General features: G+C 36.8%; 1 pseudogene; it reads right to left on the bottom strand.

Annotated features, from left to right (window-relative positions):
- Nucleotides 1-9,712: 9,712 nt before the first annotated feature.
- Nucleotides 9,713-11,261, bottom strand: LOC149201132 (putative inositol transporter 2 pseudogene; annotated as a pseudogene).
- Between the last annotated feature and the right edge of the window lie 200 nt (nt 11,262-11,461).

Raw genomic sequence — 11,461 nt, 5'->3', positions numbered from 1 at the left:
AGGCACTGCATCCATGAGAATTAATGAATTTTGACATAAAAAGAATAATTGAGGCATTACGTCCAAGATAATCAACTGATTTTGACATGACAGTAAAAATAGGAATCGAAGTACTAACCTCCATTTGGTCACCTAAGTTTATGGTGAAAGCGTAAGCGACCAGGCGCATGGGCACCCAAAAGTGGCCTTTGTGAACTTGAAGGCCCACGACATCGTCGTGAGGTAGAACGGTTATTCCTCCATGATTGTAACACCCCTCCGTTGTATGTAACATTCTATTGACCTAAGCTAAAAAAAGCTAGATGTGAAATGTAACAATGAAAGTAAATACTTTACTATGAAATAGAGAAATATAATCACGTGGAAAATAAGGCACCAAGAGTTGAGATTATTTCTAAATGAGATCCCATTGGTGAGTTGGAATGGATATTCTTTCATGATAAGGCTTCTAAATTTAATTCTAGATAAGCTTAATGGATTGGAGATAACTATCCATTAAGCTACTTAGCTGGAGAAAGATGCTAAGTTTAAGAAAATCATAAAAGCCTTGCGGGAGAGAAAGGCATGTTTTTATGAGGAAAAGTCTCGCGGGAGAGAAGGGCGAGCTTTTTTGAGAAAAGACTATGCAAATGGATAAAAAAAATCCATAAAAGTGGGATGCAGCTCATGGAAAACATATCATGAAAGAGGGTATTAAGTACCCATTGAAGAGATCATCGAGGGGTAGTTGATCCATGGCAAGAAATCTCAACTCAGGGGTGAACTGGAGGAAGTCAGTTCTAGGTTGGGTGGGGGTGCTTGATTCTCCAAGTGGCATTCTTTCAATTACTCTTGTCTAAATCACTTGCATGGGATGTACTATATGTTTACTCCTTTCCTTTTATGTTGTTGAATCTCTTAGCATATGTCTATAGTTTTATGTGTTATCTTTAGTTATGAGGATGATTGAATACTTATGCATGTGACCACTAGTGATTATAAATTAAATCAAAGTGTATATTTAATGATGGGAGCGTAATAGGTAATTATCAATATTGGGTCAAGGAGCTATATGGTACATGTTAATATTGAATACTCTTCATGTGACCACTATGCATGAGTAGAATTTTCTCTGTTATATTTTCCTATGAGATGATTATATACGGATTCATGGGACAACTATTGAATCTAAATTTAATCATAGCTAAATTAGTGAAGGAACATAGTATGTTGATATAAATAATGTGTCAAGGAGGTATGTGACAAATGGTATCAGAGAATCAAGTTCAAATATTGTGGCCTAAGGGCCAAACCACCTCTCTAAGGTATGAATGAGATTTAGGTTATAAGCAAACCTTTAAGGCAGAATAGTGTGTCGTATGGAGCAATTGAAATCAGTGATATGCTAGTTTTTGTTTCATGTCCTATCTATCACTGGCTAGCATCGTATAGGAAAACAATCTATGTTCACACCCTTAGTGTGAATTCGTTTGAGTGGATATTTTTATATGATTATTTCTGTTCCTAACCACTCTATTTAAATTGATATGTGTGCAACATAAAGATTGAAATTGAAATATAGATATGTTTGCTAACCAGGAAGATACAATAAACCCAACCATCACTGCAGTGGCAGTGGAGAAGGCTCCTCTTCCCATTCATGCACTAATCTAGTCATTAAAATTATTCCAAATAAATAAGCAATGAAACAACATCGTGGCTAATTCATACGATATTAAGACATAATTAATTGCATCCTATGTACCTCAACTGGAAGTTGTGTTGAAAGTTATTGTAACAATAAGATTTTAAATTCAAGTTCAAGTTGTGTTTATTGGCAAGTGTTGGCATTGAACAAATAGCTTGGGTTGACCATCGATGGAAGGAAGTATAAAGCGTGGATAAGACTCTAAATTAAGCTAGGGTGACCTAGAAGGCATGACACATCATGTGCTAGGTTAGAGAGAACACTTTTCTCAACCGCCTTAGAATTTCTTATGAGTATTGCAACAAAACACACGCCTTTCAAATTTTATGGCATGATCGATTATGGCAATATGTTTTAAAACACAAGTCACACCTTCCCAATTTGAGTGGTGATGGGTGTTTCCGTCTCCACTTTCCTTATTTTCTGAGCTAGAGGCATCCAACTACAGATGGGGTTGCTGCAAAATAATTCTAGGGATAACAGTTATGCTCGTTAACACGCTTTAAAAGCAGTCAATTATTATCTTGGTTGTCACCCCACAAACACTTTTAGTGTGGATAATGGTTATCCATTTTCTGTATGACAATGTGTGATTGGTTTTTGTCTTGATGTTGTATTGTAAATATGCACATACGCGCATTGGTATTCAGCATGATCGATAACAATTTACCGACTGGTAGATTTCATTTGAATCTCTCATATCTAGTCATTTTCCTTACCTGCCATGCAACATCTTTATGCTGCAATGAAGCCCCAACATCTCCTCACCATGGACGAGCTTCATGAGTCCTTGGGCTTCACCTTTATTCGAAAATCCTGGTGTATGCCTTCTTTGTTTTATTATGTTGGCTCTAGTTTCTTCTGCCCATGTTTATAGGCCTGCATAGCCTAGCAAGAATGATAATGACCAAGAGGAAGAATATTTTACCTGGTGGTCAAGATGAAAGTTCCATAATTGTGTGACACAGGAGAAAAAGCTTCACTATGAAAAGTAGTCACACTTGCCACTAGTTGCACCTCTAGTTTGTCACTCACGAGCCTTGGTCATTGAGCCTATAATTAGCCCTATACAGTGTAGAAACCAATCTTGTCTCTCAAATCCACCATTTCACACTCAAGATCCACTTAGAGAGGACTAAATATTTTTCACCCCTTTCATGTTTTTCACACCTCCTATAAAATGTCGAGGATAAAGAGACTGATTGGCTTACTGAAAACCAGTCACTCTAGCCCTTGTGTTGCTCCCTCTCGTTCTGTTACTCTCCTCCTTCCTAATTTTTGGGAATGTCGATCATATAAGAATTATAGGTAGAGGGAAAATATTTCACAATGGTGAGGATGAGTGACCTACCATTCCACAAGAATGAGAAATTTTCAATAAACCCTTTTGTTATGGATGTTCAATAGAAAGATCTGAAAGAGATTGCAAGAAGATATTAGCTCCAACTATGCAAGAAAGCTAACGAAGAGAATATCAAAGTGTACCTAGTAACAGGGTGAGGAAAGAATCTCATAGTTGTTATGCTAATCCAGTAGTTCTCTAAAGCTATCAAAAATCCTAGGAGGAATTTCTGAGTTTTCCTCACACCTACCATGCCTCTTGTTGAACAGGAACCACTTGAGTAGCTAGGGTTTAGCCTAGTATGTGCCCACAACAAATCTCTGCCACTAATATTTTGTTGCAGCCGATATATGTGTTGGATTCGATAACACTTGTTGGTTGCAGAATCATTCATATATACCCCTAATTTGTGATTAATTTGTATATTCAGCTGACCGCCTACATATTCAAGGACGGGGTTATCTATTTTGTGAAAGTAAACCAGAACATTCTTATGTCTGTCACATTAGCACGCACACAAGAGGTTGTAAGGTCACTAATTTCCCTATATTATTTCTGCTACATTTTAATTTGCAAAATTTAAAAAACATCAATTTTATTAGATTGAATAATTTCTAGGTATAAATAAATCAAATTTGGTATTAGAAAATTAACATGGACTTGTATAGAAGTTTCTTGTCCAAGGTAGATTTTCTACATTGAATTGGGTCAAAGTGAAATGAAGTATTTTCTACTATGAATTAATATTTCAGATTCAACCTAATGATGAAAGTTCATTGGAAATAGAACAGAGAAATGTCAAGTTTGAGGTGAAATTTCTAGATTTGTGTTAAAATTCAGAATTTTAAAATTTCAAGATGTACAAGTGGCAAATTTTCTATTTTGGTAGATGTTCGTCCTCTTAACAATCTCTCATTGTTATTTCTCTTGTTTATGTTCTATTTCACTATTATATGCACATTCTTGTAGCAATGTCAATTTGGATACATATGTTCCAACCAATATATTTTTGGATATGAACTGACATATTTTGGAAATTTGAATACAATAGTTATTAGAATATTCCTAGTGGTTTTCTATAAATAAGAGAGAATAATCCCTCCAATATCATCAACATCGAAAAAAATGTTTTGGTATTGTATTGGGAAAGTGCCCTTCTCAAATAGGGTTATCTATTTAAATGTCTTGTTACTTGTTTGGCGTTGCCTACCTCTTGTGTTGCATGTCTATATTGGATTAATCTTGCATATATTGGCGAATTGGTGAAAACTATCAGTAGGTTTATACCATAATCCATTCCCTCATGTATCCCGCATATACCATGAATTTGGTTCCTACAACTCCCATTTTTATATCACTAGTTGTGATTTAAGAAGGAAAATGAAAGTCTTCATTTAAAGCTTTAAGTATTTATGAAAAGTGGTAAATTAAACAAAAACATGCAAATAGGAAATATAATAAATAATGCATCAAAGCTCTTGCCCCAGCTGCTATCATAAGTTTGAGTGCATAGTGAGAATGAGCATGAACACAAACATCATCAAAGAGATTAAAGTATTATTTGGGACTTGAACATCACCCCCACTTTCTCTTACCAAACAAGCCATCATCGATACTTGGAAAGGATGAATTAAGATAAGAGTTTGAACCTAAATTTAAGTATGAGTGGTTTTGGTTTCATTTTTTTTGGATGGAAATGATGAACCGGGCTATAGCTATAAGGTTAACCTAAAATAGTGAAAACAAGGCTCAAAATTGGATTTTGTTCCCATGGATGAATGTTTGGAAACGAGGCAACCTTGAGTCACACGAAACTAGTAAGATTAAAGGTGCAATAATTAAATTATGAGTTGTTTGTTTAAATGCATAACACATCTCATAATAACATGCATAACTTTTGTTACTATCCGCTTGGAGTTGCGTAATTACATTATGTGTTGAAGAATGTTAGTTCATCCTTTCTCATTTTTCATACGATGAGTGTTATGTCCAAACTCATGACACACTTACATGCATATGCTTACATATATTTGTGGATCGCGTGTATGGCTCATTTGTGTGGATAAAATGAGTTGCAGTTGTGTGCTTACATGTGTGGACGATGAAATGTTTCACTATTTATCATGGTTAAAAATTAATTTAAGATGATTTACACATAATAAACCAAATTTTACATAGTTATAGTTGAGATTGAGGAGTGAACCAGATTGGATTTAATCCTTGTAATGTCTCAAATCTAAGTATAGCTATAGTAGCATTGTGGGGAGGAGAAACCCTAAAAGGCTATATTGGAACAAATAATGTTGCAATGTTGAATTGTGGTGGAGTAAGGGGTAATGCAAGGAAAAGACAACCAATAACATGTTGATTATTTCAATAAGTAGAAATGGTCAACCATAATTAGGTTACCTTTTATTGTGCCTATTTATGGAATGTTAGGAATTATGTGAAGATTAAATTTTTATTTCATTATATGTGTGGAAGTTCTTTCAAAACTTAAGTTATTAGGGCACAAATACTCTATACCATGATTTAAAATTGGTTTAAGATATTTACATAGTATTAGATGTTCATAGTAGAGCGGGAGGAATGAACAAATTTGTAATAATCGTAAAGTATGGTTATTGCAGTGAAATTTTGGATGATGGGTTTTTGTGGTATAGAAAATGATGGGTAAAGAAAGTTGAACCCTATATTTAACTGCGTAATAATAGCTCTCTCCTTCCCTATTGTCATCAAATTACTTTTCTCATATTAAAAATAAATCATCAGTTATATGATTGTGATGCAAGGATATAGTTAAAAAAAAATCAACTAATGTTGGTAAAGATAAGTACAGTGAAGTACATAACTTAATGGAATAAAGTTTATGCTTATAGAGAGGATGAAATAGGAAGGGAAGAAATGTTGAAATCTTATGGGGTAACTAGCAAACAAAAATAGATAAAATAACAAGTCCTCTTTCCATAAATCATGGCCAACATGAGGAAAAATCAAAAATAAAATATATATAGAGGGGATCTATATAAATCATAGGAAGGAATTTCATGACATTCTATCAACATTAGCAAGAAATTGATGGTTAATTAATCGGTTTCCATCCTAAAATAGATTTTGAGGGATTCCTTAAATGGTATCTATTCATGAAGTTTCCCATGGAATACTGTTAAGACAAGTCTCTGTAGATGGTATGAGACTATGCATTTTTAAAATTGTCTTTCAAATTAATATTTTTGTGCATCTACATGTAATGATACAGTTCATTTTTGGATGTGGTTTTGCCACTAGTTGAACCATTTAAATTCACCCTTAAGGAGAAAATGCTTCAAATATACACTACTGAAAGGAACTAAACCTTACTAGGTCATTATTGAGATATTCAATAGCAACATGCATATTTGGACATGCATAAATTGGAACCTACAAGTTTCTTTTGAGTAAAGTAACATCTCAATAATTATAACTAAGAGATGTAAGAGGCAGCTAGATTAAACTAGGGTCAGAGTTGTGAAGTGTATGCACACATGTAATACAACTCACTGTATGCCTTAATAAGAAGGTCAATGGACTGGAACCCCACAGTACATATGGTGTAAGTACATAGTAGGAGTGTAAAACCAGCTCCTAGTGCTTCTCGATTAATAGTAATAAAACAATATTAAATACAAGTTCAAGGGCACATTCACAAGTGTCAATTATTATAACTCAAAGTATGAAACCTCAAACTCCACAACCTTAATGTGCATACCCATCCATATATGGATGGGGTTCTGTTAGTAATATTTCCCAAATAGGAACCTTTCAAATTTGCAGAAGGATTGCAAATCTTAAAAATGTACTTCTTGTGAGAAGTGAAAAGATTAAAATGATATGTGCATTTATTCTATATATATAAACAAAGTACATATGCTTTATGAAAACATAAATGACAAACATATTATATGCTAGTGTTGAATGCATTTGAAGTAAAAATAAGAGCAATTCAAAGCAACCTAATGAATAACAAGAATTGCACACTAGATTCAAAACATGATTTTTTGAATGAATAACAAATTCTTGATAAACTCAAAATGTGTTGCATTAATATACCTTATGATAATCTAAGGATCCTATGCTAGTAATAAAATACATGCGCCAAAGGGGTGACTATTAAAAGGTTCTAGAAAAGAGATAATAATAAACCATACAACAAATTGATGCTTTAAACATATTGGATGGCTAAATGGTACTGGTAAGCGAGACTGTTGTAAAAGAAAATTAGTTTTGATAAAATAATCTATATCAATTTACTCAAATCAATTGACAATTGTACAATCTAAAGAGCATGTTTTGTACCACTATTTCTATCAAGCAATATGGGAAAAGTCTACCTGTCAGATTGCATTAATAGTGTTGTCTGGTTTTGAACATGACAACATAACAACTATTGCATGAACAATTGGATTTAAGGAATTTAACAAATGATTTGGTTTCCAAGAAATGAATTTTATTCTACCAAGTCATGATCTTGTGTTAACGTGGGGTATCCACATGTTAATAACTCACGTTCACACCCTGCTATAAAAATTACTCTCAAAAGTAAGAGATTGGGGAGTGTGAAAACATTGTAACCTTATTTCATGACTCTTGTGTAGGAGGTGCATGTGTTTACATACTAATTGTTCGATTTGTTTTGAATATACATTGAGTTATTCATGGCCAACAAGGCATTGGAAGTAGTGTTAAAAAGTGCACATACGAAATCATATGACATAACCAATTTATGTGTGGAGTACTTTTGAGTACCAAACAATTATTTTCATGGCTAAAGACAAAGTTAAGGTTGTTATTAGACTTCAAATATAACCTTGAAGTCCATACTAAACTAACTATCATAGCCAATATTATGCTTTATGATTAAGCAGAAGTCATATTCCGTTGTTATTAAAACCTTGTCTAGTGACAAATTAAATCCCAAAACTCAAAGTTATTGCTATGATAAAGTGGTAGTATGCATGATTACCTCTATGGTACTATTTTGAGATAAAATTGCAGACACTCAAAAATATATTCTATTAATTTGAATGAGGAAATTACACATATATTTATACAATCAATAGTCTCAAGATAGGAATGTTATCTTAGACGTACAGTAGTGTGGTTGAGAGATTCTCTCAACCACACACTAAACTAGGAGAAACTAAATTCCTATTATGTAGGAACAAACTCCTCAAATGGAGAATTACAACCATAGACAAGTAGGAATTAATTATTTCTAACTCCCCCCCTTAATGACTACTTGTCATGATAGTCAAATCCACCACCATTACGCGAATTGCATGTACAGAACTTCCAAAAACAAAGAGAGATCAGTGCCTTTCTAGGCCAAATATTCATGTCCAAATAACAATCACAAACAGTGGCGTTGATTGTGCCTTTCGACGCAACTATCAGATAGAAAAGTGCACCAACCCTCTTATGCTCAGACACACCAATATCTGAGACCGTGAGCCAGGTGTTACTGCAGTCCACCTGCTCCTATGAGCACAAAGCTCCTGTGCACACGTTAGCCACTCAGGCAATATGCCACCACCAGGCAAGTCCGATCTACCACCACCGGGCAAATCCGCCAACTTCAATATGCCACCACCGGGCAAGTCCGATCTACCACCACCGGGCAAATCCGCCAACTTCAATATGCCACCACCGGGCAAGTCCGATCTACCACCACCGGGCAAATCCGCCAACTTCAATATGCCACCACCGGGCAAGTCTGATCTGCCACCACCGGGCAAATCCGCCAACTTCAATATGCCACCACCGGGCAAATCCGGAACTTAAATGTGCCACCACCAGGCAAGTCCGATCTGCCACCACCGGGTGAGTCCTGTAGCCACTAAGGCTCTGTATGTGGTTTCTGGCTCACCACAAACCATCACTTTACATTGACAAAAGATGGTTTCAGGCTGACCATAAACCATTACAAAGTGGTTTTGAGATCACCACGAACTTTCAAAATCCTGTTTACATTTCATTCAACATTTTGGAGTTTCTGGGTACATACAATGACCATTACAACAACTGGACTTGTTTATAACATGCTAGGGAGTCTATTCCACAAACCGCACTAACTCAAGACAAACATCTACTTTGTTGTCCATCATAAATGTTGTGGTTGCTCCTTTAGTGTCACTGTTGCACAAGATTAATATTTGGTGCAATTCAACCTTATTACCCGCCACATATTACATTTGCATCATCTTTCTGATTTAATTGTCTTGGATTTACCTGCATGATTTGTTAGAGTAGCTAATTCTAACAAGACCACTCAATTGAGTTAGCTAAGCTCAATGCTTATAATTCCAAAAGATTTATAAATACCACATTTTACTGTTGCAGTGGCAGAATATTACCAAAGAAACTCGAACCCAACTGTTATGGCTCATCCATCACCATGCTAACCGGCCCTCATTTCAAACTGATGGCCTCCATAGCACCAAGCCTCCTTTTTTGAACGATGACCGAAAAACCACCCTTCATGCGCGCAGTCAAGCAGTGAATGAGCTGTGGAGTTCCCACAGCATGGCGCCAAAATCAGAACATGGAAATCACAGTAGCCGCAACATACTTCATCTAAATAAATGCCATGTCTTTGCCCAAACACACCCGCAGGCCACCATGGATCTGCCCGCCAGCTCCATGATTTAAGCAGAGTTGTCGGATCTCGGCCTCTGAGAGTTGGACTTGTTTAGCCGATCTAACACCAACCAGCCATACTGGCTTGGGCATGCTTGTGTATACCATGATCTAGAAGCACTGGTGCAGATGCCAGCGACAGTTGCATTGTAAATTAAACAGCTACCTGGTTCCATCTTGTTTTCAGGAGCAGCACAAAACCCGCATGCTGCATGCAGGCAGTCAACGCAAGACAGAGATCTAGATACACTTTGCTTGGTCTGCATGGCTGGGCATAAAATTTCGCTTCTGAAAGTATTCTCTGGTCTCATGACATTGGGCGAGTCAGTAGTGGTCATGAAGAACCCCACTGATAACAAAAGTAAGGCTCCTGTTACACCAATCAAGCTGGATAGTGCAAGTTTTCTTCTTCCTGATCGATCTATCAGCAGGATGCCAGCAATTGTGCCCAACGCATTAACACCAGCAACAACTAATGACAGCAATAAAGCTATCCTATGAGAGGCAAATCCTGCTAGCTCCATGATAGATGGACTGTAATACATCACAGTATTAATACCCACCAACTGCTGAAAAATCTGCATTCCAACACCTGCTATTAGTGCTAGCCTCATCTCCTTTGAACCCAATATATCACCAATGCTTATATCCTTTGCAATTCCATCAGGACTAGATTCAGTCTCTGCCGCATCCATAATCTGCTCTAATTCAGTCTTCAAGTCCTCTGGAGGATAAATTCTTTGAAAAATAGGAATAGCGTCATCAACATTTCCCTTTCTAATTAGCCATCGGGGTGATTCTGGCAAACATGTGAATATGAGTACTTGAAGGACTGCAGGTACACCAGCCATTCCTAGCATCCAGCGCCATGTTCCTGGAACCTGTGTGAATCCATAATTTACAAGATAGGAGACAAACTGGCCAGCCGTGACCATAAGAGTATTTACGCTAACAAGTGCTCCTCGAATATGAGATGGTGAAGTTTCTGCAATATACAAGGGGGCTGCTATTGAAGCAATACCGATGCCAAGACCAACCATCACCCTGCCACCAATTAAAAATGTCGGAGATGGAGCTGCGGCCATAAGCATGGAACCCAAAAGGAAAACAACATCTGCAATGAGCATGCTAATTTTCCTTCCAAAACGATCACAGGTTTTCCCTCCCAAAGCTGCTCCCAATGCAGCTCCACCTATAGCTGTGCTCACAATGGTCTCCTGAGGAACTGTTCTCTTGTCTACAGTGTCAAAATCTTCACAAATATAAAGTAGAGCCCCAAAAATAACTCCAGTATCATATCCAAATAGGAATCTGCTTATTCCAGCAACCAGAGTCAATATAATCACGAAAAGCTTTGAAGAAACATTGTCTTCCTTTCCTGATCCGTCGAAATTGCTAATATCTATCCCAATTTTTGAGGTTCGAACCTGGGCCTGTACGATTTGGGGGCGCTGAAGCAGATGGACATCGTCACTGTACTCGTTGGCTATCTCCATGGCATCCTCACTGATCACATCGACCCTGCCTCCCTTCTTTGCCATGATAGAGAAAGACAAAACCTCATTCAGCACCCCAAATGATAGTTAAGGCTCTTGCAGATAACATGTAACCCAATTTTGATGGGGATACTTCCAGCCAAGCCCTCTTTGTGCCCCCATCTATGAGAATTGAATCGCTGACGCGAGTGCACAGTTCTCCCTTTGAACCTAGGACAGGGGGGTCAGCCCTGGGTACGAGCTGATAGCATTCTTCAGGAA

Source organism: Pinus tabuliformis, chromosome 2_1, assembly GCF_031772625.1.
Source record: "Pinus tabuliformis cultivar Carrire ecotype Pingquan chromosome 2_1, CPIR1, whole genome shotgun sequence".
NCBI lineage: Eukaryota > Viridiplantae > Streptophyta > Pinopsida > Pinales > Pinaceae > Pinus > Pinus tabuliformis.
Note: the sequence above shows the minus strand (reverse complement) of the source record. Positions and strands in the feature narration are given on the sequence as shown.